The sequence below is a fragment of the Tenebrio molitor genome, chromosome 1 (assembly GCF_963966145.1).
Source record: "Tenebrio molitor chromosome 1, icTenMoli1.1, whole genome shotgun sequence".
Classification (NCBI taxonomy): Eukaryota; Metazoa; Arthropoda; class Insecta; order Coleoptera; family Tenebrionidae; genus Tenebrio; species Tenebrio molitor.
The window spans coordinates 3,173,182-3,192,134 of record NC_091046.1 but is presented as its reverse complement, the minus strand read 5'-3'; the positions used below and the strand labels follow the sequence as shown (position 1 = coordinate 3,192,134).

The following is an 18,953-nucleotide window of genomic DNA, read 5'->3' as shown; positions in this document are numbered from 1 at the left end:
TTTGTGGAAATTTCGATGTAAAATTGGAATTTCACTGCCACCTTGTTTGCACCTTTAACAATCAATATTTCAGGAATCATGACTCACTCCAAAGGTCAGACATGATACGTAGACATAAAAAAGAATTCAATAATTTATCTCTTTTAAAAAATGGCAATAGGGTTATTGGGCATAAAGAGACCGGAGAAAAAAAACCAAAAATGTTTCCTTTAAAAAAATTAAATTGACCTGTCAAGAGTTCTTCCAAAAACCAAGGAGAAAGCAAATATTTCTATGATTCTATACTTTTTAGCCTCACTATGTAAATAAAATTAGTATTTGTTTGTTATTTCAATATTTAAATAAATTTTCGAATTATAGGTTAGTCTCGGGGTACCAAAACATTTTAGGAGTTTTTAAAATTTTTCTCTCACTAATCCTCTGTTGGATTTCACTTAACTCAAAAACTAACGGTTTTCTTCAAACAAAGTTTGTTAGAAAAGGAATATTATATTCTGCACTTTCTTTCATTATAACGATAGATCTGTACTTAGTACTTACATCGCGCTATAGTGAGCTCACCTCGCTTATTTTCTATTCTCCTTTTTTATGGTGTTATCTTTTAATTTCTTTATAGTCTACGGTAATAATAATTAGTTTAATTTGGTTAATTATTCCTTCTTTTTCTTTCACAACGTTTCGCTATACATAAGTAGTTATATTGTTGTTCAGAGACACCTGATATTAACGTCATATTCAAAGCCGCACGCAAAAGCTTTTAACCATCCAAAGAATACATACAAGAAATATGTAATAGGAACTACGGAAGTTTTTTCAACTTCTAAATATTTTAATTAAAACATCTAGAAAAATTCATAAGTTGGAAAAAAATTATTGTTTAAAAACTTCGTAATTTAATGCAACTATTATTTTATTGTTATTGAAAGTAAGAGATTATTAGCAAAAATTTAAAAGTCCTCAATTGGGTCTTCTCTCTTGCTCTGGCGTCACGACAAACATTTACGCGCATGCTATGGTACCCGCGGCCCAATCTTCCGGATTAAATTTTCAATTTCAAGTCCAAAACTGATTGAATCAAAGACGAAACAAATCCACAACAACGGAGTTGTGCAAATATACTGCACGAATCCAATATTAAGCGAAACTTTATCGGAGGACCGCATCCCGACCTATGTACTTTTACCCGTCCGATCAAAAATGCGTACAGGACCCAAAATACACAGAACAAACCAACATTTATATCCATACATAACGAGGGTGGAACGAAATGGGCTTTTCCAGCGTCCACTTAATACTCCTCCAAATGAAACCGAATCGATTGTGTGCGGATTTCGGGCGAGTAGTTAACGCCCCCCGTTAAAATAAAGCGCATTTGAGTGGATTGCAATTATAAAAATTAACAGCTTATAAATGGTTAATTTCGATCCGGTCCTCGATCATCCATCGACGCTGTCGCGGCTTATCCGGCCTTTGGCACACGTCCACCCCCAATAATTAAAGTGGACCGTTGTTGCGAAATTCACTTTATTTGCCGCCGCCCGACCAATATGTCAACTTGTGTTGATTTCAACTCTTTGTTTGTGGAAAACAATTAGCGAGTACTCAGTATTCCAGATAATTAAACGTCAACAATGATTATAGAATCCCATAGATGGTCGATTCGATATGGGCCAAGTCACAAAACCCGAGCCTCTTCGGCCCCGTCGCGATTCCCGTTTTAATCCGTTCTATTTTTGGCGGCGTCAAGAGCCGCGGCCGCGACGCGGACCCCCGCGGTGCGCCCTTTTCCAATTTCCTGACCGTTGTTTGAGCCCGGCTTATCAGGGCGCCATTTGTAATTTTATTGGCTCGTTATTCGGATCGGAATTCGCCCGAACTAATTACGACGAAAAATTCTTTTCGATAAAGGTGGACGGCATCGAAAGTTTTTATCGACTTTGGCGGCAATTCGCCACGTACATATCGTCGTAAACGTCTGCCAAAGTTAAGGTAAGAGGAATTCGCAGCATCCGTTGCAGTAAAACTTCTGATAAAATTCTTTATTTGCCACATTACGACGCCGCGTCTCGATACATTTTTCGCCTTCTCGCCGCCCCCTGCACTCGCTCCCGGATGATTCAAAATAATCTGCAATTATTGGCGAGCGCCGCCTTCCTGTGCCACCGGTGGAATGTGGGGGCCGTTTTGTTGCGAGCGGCGGCGTATCGACCGGGGGCCACATCCGTAACGTGTGTTGTTGTAATATCCACAGACATGCGACGTCACAGTTAAAGTACTTAATGCTAGTGCGGCCGTAAAAATACCAATTCTGAAAGCGAATTTAAATGAATTTATAATTAAACTAGAAGTAATACCGATTTCGGACGGATTTACTGCGGGGGCCCGCGCCGTGACGCATGACGCATCTAACCTCAAACCACCCAGACAAGATTTCAACGGCCACTCACCCCGCATCGCTGAAGACTCTTCAGTTACGACGAAGGACGCACAACAAACAATTACAAACGAACGTTACGCAAAATAACACACATTTAAACGGCGACAAATACAAATTAAAATGACAGTCAACAGGGTTGCCAATTGCCGGAAAATGTCAACACACGAATCGGTATAAATAACAATAAATAACTTATTAGTTTTAACGGGTGCCTAAATCCGATTAAACAATCACACCAATATTTTATACTGATTCGGAGCCAAATAATATTTTCCTGAACTAATTCAACCGATCAATACCACCCCTCATTTAGTGCGAAAATTAAAACACCAAAAATGTAAACAACAAACTTAACCTAAAATTATTTTTTTTAAAAGCGCAAATTATGACTACCGAGCAAGAAATTGGACTCGAATTGGTCAAAAAAGTTGTTTGACGTTGCCTACAGGATGATTATCTATCAGATCGGTACCTACTACGTAGAAAAAAAATTTTTTTTGCTTCTCGCTAAAACAGCCCTTTTTTGGGCCAAAAAAGCTGTAACAAGTCGCGTGTAATTAATCTTTTTGCTTTGAAACCCAAAACACACAGCAATCAAACGATGGTACGGTCACGCATCCATAATGGGAATCATTGGTGGTGTCAAGTGGATTATAATTTAATTTGGATCGATTGTAACAAGTTGATTGTCATGTTCGGGTCTCAAGGTATCGTAATTCCTAAACTAGGAGACCCACTTGTGTATACGTCAGTTTGTGGTTTGTATGTTGATACCGACTATTGGGTTTCACAACCATGTAGAACTTATGAGATAGGCCTCCACCTCTGGAGTATACAGTAACGAGATTTTGGTTGAATTTATTGTAATTCGAAAACCGTTATTATCCGCTTTGCGAGATGAGAAACTTGATTGAAAAGTCTGTACAGATTCGTTGTTCCTGGCGTGATTTGAGCGGGGCCAGTTTGGATGGTTCAGATTTGGTAATTTTGAAATTTCCGAGCGACTGCAGACGCGACCACCCCCAGGCAGTTGATGAAGCGTCGACCTTACTTGTTCCCGTGCACCACGGTCCTCAGACGGACTCAAGAGAGCGGAAATTTAGCGAACTAAATGCAAGCACTTTCTTGAATTGGCCTCCTAAGCTCGTTCCATTATTGATTTGTTGACTTGTGTTTCCATAATTGTCTAAACGCAGAGTCTGCGAGGACAGTCTCAAAGACACAAAGCATTCGGCCGTTTGATTCAATGAAATACAGTCAAAGTAAATCACTCCAGTCGTTGATCATTCTGCATATCGGTTTGCAATTTCCGACGACCGCAATTGAACATGAATTGCGATGGAACATGTTTGGCTAATGTAGCGGACGTAGGGACACATGGCCGCTTGTCTAATAATGATCGAAGAGTCAACATATCGAGGCGAAGCGCCGGCTATTTATAGATTGTCGTGTCGGGGTGGAAAATTGGAAGCGCATGAGGGATGGCGACACTGAAAAAGTTGAAGTTTGTGCGGTGGCTGCGTGAGACTGCTCGTAAATATTTATTAAGTGCTGCACCGGAGGGTGGAACATGCCAGGAACTGCAGCGGAGGCGCTTGAGGGCAATAAAGGAAGACGCCAATGGGGGTTGCACCACGAAAGTTCGGTAAATACAACGCAAGGAGTCGGCCTACACCGAAAGACCAAAATGATCACTGAAGCAGAAAAATGAAGATAAATTTCGGAAATGTTCGTGTATTGGTTGTTGAGCGGGAATGGTGCTGGTCTGGGAGCAGCCCCTGGTCTACAGCCGAGTCCGGACCTGACATTTCTGCATAACCTTTCATTTTGTGAATCTTATCGCCAAATTATTTTTTAATTGCCTTGGCGACCTTTCCCATCCTCGCCGCCCGTCCCAAATGTCGCAACATTTTTCATCCGACATTTGTACCAAAACTAGAAAACAATCGCCACTTCGTTATGGCGGCGCAATAGTGTGATTGGAGTCGCTCATTCAATCAAGCGGCGGCCCCACCGTAATTAAAAACGTGCAAAAATGTCAAAATCCCATCGAATAGTGTAACAAGCAATATCACGCTTTAACAAACATAAATATAAAGCTTCATTAAACAATAATTTTACGTAAAATTAACGAATTCAAATCAACCGACAATATTTCCATATTTTCGCATCCGGCGCCCAATCAATACGACGATTCGCCATTCAAAAACTCCAAATAACTTTCTATTTCCCAGCGGGTTCGCGTCCGCCAATATTCTTCAGCAATTTGCAGCGTGAAAATGCGAATTTCCAAAACCAAACACAACGCCCATTATTAGAGATATTCAAAAGTGCTGCCAACCGAAATCGAATTACCGCCAGTTTAAATAACCTAGAAATCGAATGACACCTGTCAAAAACGCGAAACGAACAATTTTGCCGCTTTGGAGCGCGTCGCTAGTTGCGCCATAAACCTGCGATTTACCCAAGACGCTATCATCACCTTGTTTCGATTGTTGGCTAAATTATTGAATTATGCACGAAACACGGTCTTGTCATGAAGTGAGATAATGAAGACAGACTGGAAGATTTGATTATCCCGTTTGACGACAAAACCCAATGCGAACGGAGTGACAAAAGCGTCTTCTGGGGGAAGGGCACCGTAATTATGTAGCAGAGAGTTCACACGTCTGTAACTAACTGTTGAGTTTACAGCTACAGCACTTAAAGACGGATTCGGATTCAGTTTTACTGCTTTCATTCATCCTCCACTTCTACACCGATCGTGTTGTTTTTCGACGGAGAGAAACCGTTACGAGTGGAGCGGTTGCCGCCTCCGAGGGACTTATTACTAATCTAATTTCTTAATTTGATGGTGGCGCCCCCAACGGCCTAGGTGGAAACGATCCGATACCATTACAGAGATAGGAGATAGTTTCGGTGCTTCTCCACTTGTCATGTTTTGTACAAAACTGTTTCAAATTCAAACTAAAAATATTCGGTTATCGAATTCGACCAATGGAAATTAATTGGATTAAAAGTTGATGAAATTTAATTACTTGAAAACGGAAAATAATGCAGCGCTGGCTTTTCATTCTAATTTTCGCTTTGTTTGACTTTTTGGAACTGGTCGAAATTAATTTGCATTTTTTGATAGAAATGGTCCAAGATATTTGACATATGGGACTAGTATTTTTGGAGTTGAAACACCAATTTAAGCATTATAAATCAGAATTATTGGCAGGATAATCCATAGGTTAAGTATCCTGCCGACAGGTTATGATTTTATTGAGGAAGTTCTTTGATTCAAATAAGCAATTTATACGTCAGTACGGTAATAGTTCAGTTCGGCATAAATTATAAACAGTCTTGTTGCGAAACTTGCTTCAGATCTTTCCAGCCCATGACATGGTGTTACGGTTGATTAATGGGTGCGAAATGAAGGATCAAAGAAGTCAACACTGTTAAGCGAGGCAGCAGTTCTTCTTGGACGTGAGCAGATCAGATAGCGTGGCTGGGTGGCGTGTGTTGTTTGCGATTTCCGGGGCCGCCCCCGTTTAATTTTGAAGGGCCGTTGTCGGGGGCCCTGGAGGCCCAAGAAGCGAACAACCGGTCTATCAATAAGTGAGCAACATCGCAGGAATAAAGGTCCCGCGATGGGTGCGAGGGGCGTCGGCGGCAGGAATGCGGCAGGTCCGATGGGACATCATCAACGGAAAGCAAATTAACTCGGGAATCCCGAAGGACGCATAACTCCTGGTTTTATCCTTCGGTCGCATAATGTCAAGTCTGTGCTCGACCCGCTCGTTTACACCGCGCGATCTGCAGCTACGGGGATTTATGATGGACCGAAACCTAATTATGGAAAACAGGTTCCCGGGCCCGAAATCAAAATAACTGCGTTTTGTAATGCGAGGGGACCGATACGGCAAAGATTATATTCAATTCGGCTGGCGTCGGATTCTTATTAAAAATTGAACACCCACATGCTGATTTATTCCCGACTTGGGTTCCTCCAATCGATGATAACCCGCCGGGGGCAGCGGCGGAGGCGGCACTCGCGCGGAAGCGCAATTTGCCAATTAACGGAACAACAATAAACAAATGCGCCAAAGAACAGACAACAGCGACACTCGATGCCGCATTCGCGTGTTTGCGCACTTGAACAAATAAATACAAAGCTGCGGGACCTAAGAACAACTCTTACTCACTCAAAAACTCAAATACTGTTCAGTTCTGGCGCCAGTGGACTGGTGTTGCAACTGGCGAAACCTGTGTCGCGAACGGAGGTGACTCGAAGTCGAGACAAAGACAAAAATAAACAAGGAAAAAGTGTGGCGCCACTGGACCCTTTGGGAAAGTGAACCGGATGATTCTTTTTTAACGTTGGTAATAAAATCGCCATCTGAGATTTATATATTCTGGACGCAATTTGCGGTCTCAGCTTCGATTGTTGGTCAAGTCCATTTATAATATTGCAAAGCCCCATCACGTGCCTGGAAGACTGATTGTTCTTATATTTGGTTCCGCTCGTTTGGCTCGAAAGTTCGTAAAGCGGCTACTGATGTATCCATAAATGATTAAATTGGCCTACATTTGTTATCTCCATTTATCGATTCGCCATTACTACCCCTGTTCGAACACGATTCCTTAATCAACAACACTGGAAGAACAGCTGTGGTGCCGAGACATTATGTAGCGTGGCTGTCCTCGCTGTTTCTGTTGTTTTTTCTCGCTTTGTCACTAAAAAACTACTTCCAGAATAAATTTTAACTTTGACGTGAAATATTTGAAAGCGTAACTGCTAAACTCACCTACTCGGTGAAATTTTTTATTTTTAGCAACTATCTAGGTACACAGAAATTCATTTCTTTTCTATTTTGGTCTAACAGCAGATATAAGTAGGTACACTTGGAGTGGTTATTATTTATTGTTCGTTTCGCAGAAAGACTTGCTCGATAAAGGAACAAATTTATATCTATTATTCTTTCACCGCAACAAATGTGCATATTACGAGTGTGTAAAGTTAAGTTGGTAGCTATATCGGCGTTTAAGAATTAGTCGATCAATAAACTACCTCTTTAAAGAGGAACGGTCGTCTCAACAAGTTTCAAGGATTTGAGCGAAGTGGTAGACGAATCTGCAACTTTATATCAAGTGTTTAAGAACTGGTTCAAAGATTTTAAACTTGGCAGAAAATCTTGTAAACATGCATCAAATGCCGGACATTGTACAACTGTTGTGACAAAAGAGAACATTGGTTTGGTTTATAATGCAAACGACGATAGAGGAGTCGGAGCAAAGTTGTGACTTTTCTGTAAGTAAAGTAAAACAAAAAAAAATGAGAATAAGGCTTGAAAAGATAACAATTGATAGCAAGAGTGTTAAAAGTACTCTAGAGCACCTTGACCGAGTGATTTCTGAAGGAAATTAATGGAGATGCATTTTTGGACGATGAAGCTTGACGTTGTCACTTCAGAGAAAAAAAATAAGTTATGAAGCCCCACAAGAATTTCGTGCGACTATCTCAGCATAATATCGCGTTATGCAAACAGTTTTTTGATATTCTAATGTAATGCTTTCAATTGACAGAAACAGAATGTAACAGAGAGGCGTTGTGCTAAATTGGTTTTCAAATTACGATCAAGGAAAAAATTGAAACTTAATGTATTGTCAAAGAAACGAACGAAGCGCCCAAATTAAAGAGCGAATACAGGCAGCAAACAGTGCCTACTGGAAGTACAGGAAATACCTAAAAGATTACCACATCAGCAAAACAACAAAGAACCCAAGAATATTCGAAAGGAAAATTGTAGGACCAAGAAGAACAGAAGAAGGGGATTACAGAGTGCTAATGAACTACGAAATAAAGAACCTGACCGAGGGAGAAGAAATTGTAGGGTTCGTGAAAACACAAAGACTGCGGTGGTTTGGACAGATACAAAGGAGGAACACAATAAGAAAAATCATGCACTGGAGACCAGTAGAGGAGAGACCAAGAAGTAGACCAAGGATAAGATGGGAAGACCAGATACACGAGGACGTTAGAAGGATAGGAATAGAGGACTGGAGAAGTAAGATCCAAAACAGGAAGACCTGGGCAAAAACAATTCCAGAAGCCAGGCACAAGAGAGAAGACCAAGGCGGAGTGATTCACCGCAAGAATGGAAAAACTCCACAACAGGGATAGCTTAAATTCGATATCGAATAAACGCTTGTATAAATAATGTATTGTCAACATCTCTGTAGCTACTCTTCATTGAATTTCTGTTTTTGTTGATCTGCTTCTAGCTTCTTTTTTCATTTTGCTTCTTTCTCTCCTTTACATTTATCCCCTTCTTCATTCTAACTTCATTTGCTTTACATCCCCTCTCTTCGGTTTGCATTTGGCTTCCTCAATGACTCTATGTTCTGTTCCTTCTATCGCCTTCCATCTACTCTCTTCTGACTTCTTTTTTTCCTCATCAATCCTTCCCCTATTCTCTTTCCAGCTTTGCATCCAGGTCCTCCCTCAACTGTCTATTGCTCTGGGCCTAGATTATTTTTTCATTTTATTTCTCCTTCTCCTTTTCATTTATACAGGATGTCTCAAAAATGGCGCCCAATCTCCTAAGGGTCTTAAAGAATAGAAGTCTGGGAAGGTAAATCTCAATACAAAATTTGATCGGACCAACAGATTTTGTATAACTTTTTCCAAGACCCCTTTAGGTAGTGGAACAACACCGAAGTAATTCTTTTTAGAGTAATGACCAAAATACGCTAAAATAACAGTGGCAACATTGACCTCAAAGGAGAATTGGTTTAGTTGATTGTGCATACCAACCGATGTTGCCAAATTTGCTTATTTTAAAATGTGTATAACTTAGAAAATAGTCAAAGAAAAAAAAATTCACAACGAAATTGAACTCAACTCTTCAAATAGTTTAACCCCTCAAGAGATTGGGCGCCATTTTTGAGACACCCTGTATATCTATTTATCCAACTCTAATTTTTTCTGCTTTACATCTGTTTTTGTCATCTTTGCATCTTCCTATTTATTATAACGTAAATCTTTCACCTGATCTTTTCATCAACTCCCGTCCCTTCCGTCTTAACTTCTTCAGACTGTCTTCTTCTTGTTCAGTCTTCGTCTCGCTTATTTCTCAGCTTTGCTTCCAGCTCCTTTCACAGCTTTACGTCTGACTTCTTCCTCAGCGTCGCCTCTCATTTTCGCTTGAATTCAATGATTGGTATTTGGTACCTTCTGGTACTCTTCATAAAATGAAGCAATGATGATGAAGGTGATGAACTGCTCCACACATTTTTTTCCTAATACCCTAAAGCACTCCAGCATCGCCATACCAAGTGTGTTAAGGTGTTGAGATGCAAAATTGTTTACATATTTCTGGTAGTTATCTCCTTCCATCTCAAGGACAATAAATAATAAACCACCCTTATAATTTATTAAAACTTTTTCTATTGAATTTAATACTTAGATATTTAATTAGATTTACTAATTAAAAAAAAATACTAATCACTGGGGAGATATCGCTGATACAAGGAAGCAATCAGTACTCGTAAGTTGTTCCCAAAAAATACAGGGTCATTATAAATAATTGTCCCATGGCAGTTGGCGTTGAAAACGTGCCGCCAGCCTCGCAACGTTAAACAAACTATAGTCTATTTTTTCCTGGTAGGCGGTTGCGCGCGCTATTTACAAAATCCTGCAACGAAATGCGACTTCCCTATTGGTTACTCGATTCCACTAACCAATAGGGAGGTCGCATTTCGTTGCAGAATTGTAAATGGCGCGCGCAACCGCCTACCAGGAAAAAATATGCTATGGTAGACAGATTTCCACTACCGCTGATCACCAACGCCTACTGCGATGAGCGACAATCATTTATAATGACCCTGTACAATGGCGTCTGTTTATGGATTTAAATGTTCCTCATTTATTCACTCATTATATTCTCATAGCAAACTGATTAATAATCGATAATATCACTCGTGAAACTGGAGCAGCACATGTCAGTCATATCACTTGTTATATTACAGCTGACAATAATCCTACACCACCCCCGTATTGATTTTGTCATAACCTGGAACAATCTATAGTATAATCAAGTAGAAAATATTTTCTTTTCTACTCCACTTTTAAACTTTTTTATTTTACAGTTGTATTCATATTCCTCGACCGAATTCTTTTCCAGCAATCCATTCTTCCTACTTCCTTCCTTTATTTCCTGTCATTCCTACTTCCCAACTTAATCTGTCATGATTATTTTATTCTCATTGTTTATTCATTATATTAACCGATGATATTCGATCAATTGCTTTGACATATTACTCCGGCAATCGTTAATACAACAAAATAATAATAAGGGGTCTGGATTTGTGCTGTAATTATTTAGGCTTCCAAAACAACATTACAACAAATTAAAAACACATCATTAAAGCTGCATAAAAAAGAAGAATGTGCAGTATCTGCATTACAATGTCAGAACATTTTGTAATCTTTTTGCATTCACGAAAGATTAAATCAAACGCGAATACTAATTCGTTCCGAGCAAATCGCGTTGCTTTTTGGGCTCCTGTTGCTGAAATTCTTCATAAAAAAAAATTGGAATTAACAACCCCCGTTTTGCATATGTTAATTTTATGGTCAGGCAAACTACAACTAAACAGCCATTATCTGAACAACTACCCCATTATATTCCCTGGAGAATTTAGCTTGTCGCTTAAAACTAGATAGCAAAACTGTGCTGAATTTGCAGTATTACAAAGATTTATCAATCGTGCCTGGAAACTGCAACATGCAGTGGTACTTCGTGTGATTTGTGTAACTCCTTTTGTGCTACCGATTCAGGCGCAGAAACAAACAAAAATCATTCACAACACAACCACAACGATAAAATTGTCATCCCGAATACCACCCGAACCCGAACCTTTCTGCGTGGGTTTCCCTAAATGTTTGCGGTTTCACACCCTTTCCACCAGAAATCTGTCTTAATGTACTCCACATAACGCAATTTCTCTTAATTCATTTTGAATTAACTCCCGCAGAATATGGTGGCTTGAAAGCATCCAAGGAGTTTGCAGCACTTACGCTCATTTTACTGCGAACTTGCCAGACACCTGGCGGGCCCCAGAGGTCTGACGCTTGCACAGACGAGGCATAAAAAATTACACGAGTCGAGCGTCTTAAACGCGACCATTTCGAAAATAAAATGAAGATACATTTTCGAAAAAAGGCAGCGAAAATGCGCGAACACTCGTAAAACGGTGCATCCGAGTCCCGGGGGGCTATAAAGCTGCAAACATCAAAATAGTGAAAACGGTTTTTCTACGACTGTAAAACAAAATGCACTTTATTTTAACTATTTCTAGTGCGTAAAAAGTGTCGTGGCGTGTCATTATTTCACTGTGGTGTTGGGTACTCGTGGGATTGTCGCACTCGGCTGCGCCTCGTGCGGAGGTGTCAAGACTGTTTAGACAATTTAATGCAAGGTAGCGTCCTAATTTTTTAATTGCTTAGTCGTCATCTCCCCGGATAATTTTATCCTTGCTCAAGGAAAAACCCGTCGAAATTTGTTATTTTAATAATACGCCATAATACTTAAGTTACGGCTCTCGTAAAGTTTTTTCGACGAGAGGCTGCGAAGTTTCGCTCGCGCGAATTTTACGAATTTATTTATCATTAATAATTTATTTATACAGCGCCTCCTCCCAGCCCGCAAACGTAAAACCATCAGAAAATTTACTAAATAAACGTTTGGTGCGTAATTAACTGGATAATTAATTTCGCAACAGTGTTCGCGTTACGGCCTCTCGACTCGGAAATTTCCCACTTTTTCCCAATTTTCCTTGGGCTTTTCCCGAGCACTAGCGACGAGAACATCGATGTGGATTTATCGACCCCGATCCAGGCGGCTTCTGGACCGCAGGTAACCTCGCCAAATTTGTCTGGAAGTGCATTAACTATTTTAGTTCGGCGCTTTGGTTTGTTTCTCCAGAATCTGGGAAACGAGAGTTTAACGGGTGATAAATGTTTCAGATGGAAATACGGTAATGGCGTGCTAATCTGATAGAAACAGACTAGAGTGATGCTCTAATTCTGGTTATACGGATGTTCTGGATTGCGCTCTCGCAAAATAAACCGCTTTGAAGAAGTCGCCCCTGCCTGGATTGCGGCCACAAAAATATTTTCTTGCACTTTCTTATATTTAGATTGGTGAGAAAAAATCCCTGAAATAGACTGAAAACATCCGTGGAAAAATATTATTAAAATAAATCGAATAAGAATGGGACACGAGGAGCGCCCTGCGGCACACCCGAGAAACATAAACGACAGATTGATGCACTGTTGTGATATACGGACAATTTGAATTGCGTTTTCACAAAATAAACCGCTTCGAAGAAGTCACGTGTGTCTGGGCGAAATCCAGGATTGAGGCCAGAAAAATATTTTCTTGTAGTTTTTTTTATATTTAGATCGGTGGGAAAAAGTCCTAGAAATAGACTGCAAATTTGCGTGGAAAAATATTATTAATATTTTTAGAATCTCTGGAATAAGAATGGGAGGTGAGGAGCCCCTTGCGAGACACCGAGAAGCAGTTGCGGTGAATAATTGACCAGTGGTGCATTGTTCGCCATTTGCAAATTGTCCAGGATCAGCTCCTGGCGGGACCCACTTTGATAAAATACGAATCAACGGCGAGATCCTTGCCGCAGGACAAGACAACAAAAACGAAGGCAACCTGACATACACGGCATGCCGCAATCGATACTCGTGCATATTTGAGGATTCTCTGTGCGATTCCAAGGTCATCAACACGTGCAGGGGTCGCAGGATAATGTAGTCGAACTCGCGCCTACTTTATTGGGGTAAAAACCGCAAACGCGCTGTGTTAATGGTGGCCGCTTGCATGGCTAATCCTGCAGCGCACGAGGACGGCGGAACGGGGGCGGCTGCAGCGGCGAGCACGACTCGGCGGTGTTGCCGTCACATATTAACTATTTACGCGGCTCGTACATCGCGCGCGTCCTGAAACAAGATAATGCTTTACACCTCATCCATAATTAAAAATAATGCCGGCTCTGTTGGTGTCAGACGCGGCGGTAATGACGGACGAATCGCGGCCCCCGCGCCAATCACTCCAGATCGTCGAACTTTCGCTCGTCCTTTTAACAATGGATGTTTTAATTATGGCACAAATTGCGAAATAATAAACGTCGACCCGCCCCGAATTAATTACACGTTAAATAATTTATCAAGGACGCCGAGTGCCAGGTAATTGTAAACATCGCCGTCAAAAACGAAGAAGAGGCGCGCTCTCAGCGACGTCAAGTTTTCAGATTTCCTTTATCCGGCGAGGGCTCTCGCAGCGCCCTTATTAATCCTGCGGCGGATAACGGGACGTTCGGATGCGAACTTGTGTGCCACGAGATCAAGGCGAACACCGGAACAATGGCGGGGGCGGTTTTGATTGAGTAATTCCGAAGTTGGATTATAAGTCGAAGTGGCGGCGGTTGCATGTCGGCGGCGTGGACCCCGACCCTTAAGGGGCGGTTTCACGGGAGGTGCAGACGCTTACGCCGCTTTCCTGGGCTATAATTTGCAGACCATATCAGGTGTGTTTCTATCATCATAGGGAGAGCGCGACCGCGCTGGTCACCCATCCAGGCGCTGATCGCTACCAGCGGGGCTTACCTTACGTGATCGAATACTGATCACACTGTTCTCGGTAGTAATGCCGCCCATCGTCAGAACTACTTAGGAGTACTAATGCTACAGAAGACAGTCCCGTTCAGGACTAGGACATTGCAAACAACTCCCCCAAAGTGTGTCAACTTCGAACTTTTCCCTTTTAGTGAATATTCCCGGCCGAGCTGCGAGAAAAATTTTTGAACTTTCTCGAGCGAAAACACGAAGAATAAAACATGAAAGGCGAACTTCGTCCGTTTTGCTCCTCCCGAGTCGGTTCCAAAACGCACAGTCACCAGGACATTAATTTCGTTGATTAAGTTTCACAATCAGGAACATTAGCCAACCTCGATGCATTAGAAACGAAAATATGAATAATTCAGCCATATTTAAATTAATGATCCATTAACTGGAATTGTTTGTACCACAGCCCCCGTCCGCGCCAGTACCATCCCCATTTCCATATTCCCTTTAACGACCAAACATTTTCCGCTGTCGAGTGGCGAAACAAAAAAAACAGTGCACCGCCGGCGGATCCGTCTCGGAGTTTATTCGGCGGTAATGACAGCAAACTTAGTGACCTAATAAAGTTTAGTTCGCACTCTGTACGGTGTCGGCTCATAAACATTTCAGCGGGGAGATATGTGATGATGATACACAACAACACGAACATTTAGAAATACAGAAATGCCGGATAAGTGCTGGGACGAGTCGGAGAAGGACGGCGATCGCGCCGCCGCCCCACGCGACAGAGACGGACTCGGTGCACATTTATTAACGTTACATTGTGTCACGTACGGCTGTTACTCCCGTACAAGTCGACTCCGTTTTCAACGTGATTCCGTGATTTTTCCCCTTTATTCGTGGCTTTTTCCCCGGTCTTGCGCCCCACATTCTAATTAACACCGGGACGCGCAACGGGTCTTCCCCCTTGTCTCGCTGCCAAATCTGTTTTTACTCGGTCGTTATCGATAAATTCGTGTGTCGTTTATTTGCCGAAACAATTAATTGTAGGATTTACGGGCCGGACTCATTAAAACGTCATAATAAATGCGTTTCGATCGTAAAGAAACGCGACTCCGTAAAAATAAAACTGCCGTCGGATGGACTCGGCCTGGAACTCGTAATTAATCAACTGTCTTCTTCTAGTTTACGACTGGAGCAGTTTGTTTGGTTTATTTGGTGAGGTATTAGATCGATGCGTCGATTCCCGAGCGGAAAAGACGCGATTGTCGGATGCCCTTCGGTTTTCCAAACGACCCTGCCACCTTCCCCCGACTACTCCGCCATATTAAACGATCCAGACAGACGCGAAACGGCGCGGGTGTCGGATGCCCTTCGGTTTTCCAAACGACCCTGCCACCTTCCCCCAACTACTCCGCCGTATTAAACAATCTAGACTTACTTCGGCGATCCGATAACTTTATTTCCAAATACTTCGCATCAAGTCCCGGAGGCGCTCAAAATTAATATTTAACAAATTCCTGCAGGATTGGGTGCTGAATAATTACCGTAAATTATTCGAGTGCATTCAGATATTTTCCTCTTAATTATTCAGCCAATTTACTGCCAACTGAAAATGTTCGTAATCAGAGAAATACCAAACAAAATGAATCAACTCGTTTGCTTCTTTACGAACCGTTGTAAAAATAATCGTGTGCCTCGCGGTCTCTCAAATGCACCTGAAACGTTCAGACGCCAACAAGCTGCACCAGCGATATTAAAAATAGTCGCTTGCCGGTTGTGCAAATAATGATGCCTTGTGGTTTTCTAAACGCACCGGAAACCTTCCCGAATTTTATTAACTTCCACCTCACTAAGATCCTATTTCGCGGAAAGTATTTTGGTCGGAGAAGTGATCGTACTTAAAACATTTTAAAATCTCACGTTTTCCGACGCCGTTGATACAAAATTCAAACAGTTTCCCTTTCAAGTCCGCAGAAGAGAATCTCTTAGAATCGAGCGGGTCCACTGGAGCGTGGCGATTCCCGTTAATTAGACGTTTTTCCCTTCCGGGGAATTACCGCGACTGCACCGAACCGGTCAAATTATTCATACGTGTGGTTCCCATTAAGAAAGTTTTGTTTCCACTCGCCTTATTCTTGTTGTATGCAAATACTTCTGCACTGAATTTAATGTGGAACGGATGCAAATCATTCCATTACCATAATAACCCATGATATTAGAGTTTTTAATTTGCCGCCGTCGCGGCTGCGTACGCAAAAAAAAACTTCGCCACTTAATAACGGAATTAATGAACAAACTTGGACGCTCTACTCTAATTAGTTTGCACTTTTGGTCGGGACAAAATGGAATGCGACCTGTGTACCACCTTTACTCCGAACAATTTAGGCAGTGTGCCATGAAATTACCGAGCTATGCAACTAAGATTTGACAGCTTCGGGTGGCGATGATTGCGGCCATCTTGGATTGCGTAACACACATCTCTTAAACTTCCAACAAAACACGAAAAAAATATTTGTATTATTTTAATTAGTATTTCGACCAAAATATACTAATTAGTTACTAATTTACTAAGTATGTACCTGAATGAAACAATCGCTACTAATGAATTTTTAATAGTTTTACTAATCAGACCCAAGCGCCGTTTACTAATTACCCGAGATGCTGACTAATTTATACTAATCACGTTCGGCAGGGAATAATCTTCTAATTGCGAGCTCGTGGTATGATTATTTATGCCAATTAAAAGCTCATTAATTAAGTGAGCAATTTGGCTCTGTCAAACGGAGATAACCGTCCGAGAAAGCGTCCATAAATAAAATTTGACAACTTTCGTGTCCGATAATTACAGCCATTTTGTATCGCGCTACCCTAATCTAAAATTGATTCAAGTGGTACGATTGTGAGCATCGTTCTTTCTAATTTTCCGAATGTCAGTAATCACTTTTATGATTAATGACGTATCGATCGTGCGTTTAATTTAAATGTAAGTTTGGACTGGATATTCAATAAGGAAAAAACTTCCCTTCAAACAAAACCTCGTAATTATTATTGGCTATTGATAAACCATCACAGGGGAGACGTACGTACGTGTGGGGGGAGGGGCACCGCCTCCCCGCATTAAAACTAATTAATTATGGCGAAAATCGATTGATTCAATTAGGTGCGAGTCCCGCCGCTGAATAATTAAGCGAATCATCTTTAACCGGATCGATTGTACGTGTCTAATAGGTTCGCCGGAAATGACGAAAAGAACCATCCCAGTCGGATAAATCCGGGGCGGGATTAATCAAAAGTGGATATGGTGCGCGGATTCGTCGATCGGTTTAATAATAGACGTCTAAGCGGAGGCGAATTGCTGGAGGAACTGGTGGGCAAAAAGAGAAACCAGACCGACTATAGCAATTATAATGGTATTACTGTACAGAGCTGTTGGTAGCACTGGCGGTAAGTAATATGGGAATACCGGAGTCGGAGAGCTTTGTACAGACAAGCGGGGCTCAATAAATATCGGCGGCGGAGTGCGTATTTAGGAAGGGTTGCCGCAGTACACCTGCTTGGCTTAAAATATGGTAGGATGGGGACCTTAAGCTCGAGGGAGAGGGGCACGGACGAGGGTTAACGTTTAATACGCTCATCGGGACTAAATAACCATGAAAAAGTGGTAAACTTGTGGTGAGTAGGGATAAGGCACGTCACGTGACGTCAACAACGTATGGAAATACGATGTAAATCGAAGCCCCGCCCATGCACTCGTGCAACGAATGAAAAATGTCGCCTTGACACTCTCCGTTCGTCGTAAATTTTCCGGGAAAAGTGCTTGTTTTTTGCGTGGGTATTAACAAATGGTCAAGTCGTCTATTAAAAGTCTGCACAATAGTGTTTTTGCGGTGTATTCAATAAAGCAGTAAAAAAGGATTGCGACGGCTGTTACATAAAGGGAACATCTTCAAATACAAAACATATTCCATAGACCATTTAACTTTACGCTTATCTGTAGAGAATGATGCGGGAGGTCGACGATCTTTGCATGAAGTTTCTTCCACTCCGATACTTTTATGCTTTTACAACATTCGCTCTTTTTTGTATTATAGAAAATGGCTACGGACTTCTTTCCGGAACTTATCTCCCGATATAATCCCTTTCTTTCACGCCACAATTATTCCAGCGTTTCAACACTTTCGTGCTGAACTGCCCCACGCCACCCCAATTTTTCCCAGAATCCGGAAACCTTCCGGAAGAGAGTTTACGGGAAATATTTTCAACCTCCAAAATAGGTGCAATCTAATCTTAACTGCTATCGGGCACATATTCTGTTAGTGCAAACTACCACCGAAAGGTGAGCAACGTGTTTGAGCGTAGTGTATGTTTCTTTGTATGTTTGTGCACTCCTCCAGCTTTAAATACTGAACCGATTGTGACGGGATTTTCAGTGGTCGAGAGCTCCTTTATCCTAGAATGACACAAGATCTATAGCATCACGTTATCTTATCAGCGTGCTGAGCAATATGTACAAAAAGTAGCAAGTACAAAAAGCAATACTAGAGAGTTGTAACGACATTTTTACCCCACTCCAATTTTTCCCAAATCAGATGAGCTTCCAGATGAAAGTTTACATGAAATACATATTTTCAACATTTATGTTTCTTTGTATGTTTGTACACTCCTCTAGCTTTAAATACTGACCCGATTTGGACGGGATTTTCAGTGATCGACAGCTCCTTTATCCGAGAGGGACACAAGATTTATAGCATCACGTTATCTTATCAGCGTAGTAGTTATATAGTGCTGGTTCTGGCTCACTCAAAAATCACGTTTTAGAATCATGTGTTTTGCGTGACCTTCAACTGTATCAGTCATGTCGCGATCAAAACGCTAGTTTTAATT

The 18,953-nt window shown here is 41.4% G+C and overlaps 1 protein-coding gene across 4 annotated transcripts in view; it reads right to left on the bottom strand.

The window, feature by feature from the left end:
• The window catches only part of LOC138136305 (heterogeneous nuclear ribonucleoprotein C), a 226,195-nt gene that overhangs the window by 171,140 nt on the left and 36,102 nt on the right, over positions 1–18,953 (bottom strand). The window contains exon 1 of one of the 4 annotated variants that reach the window (XM_069055469.1): positions 2,448–2,603. The exons of the other annotated variants lie outside the window; for them this stretch is intronic. The gene's annotated coding sequence lies outside the window, so the exon portion shown is untranslated. Of the gene's footprint in view, positions 1–2,447; positions 2,604–18,953 lie in introns of those variants that run through there. 4 annotated transcript variants of the gene reach the window in all.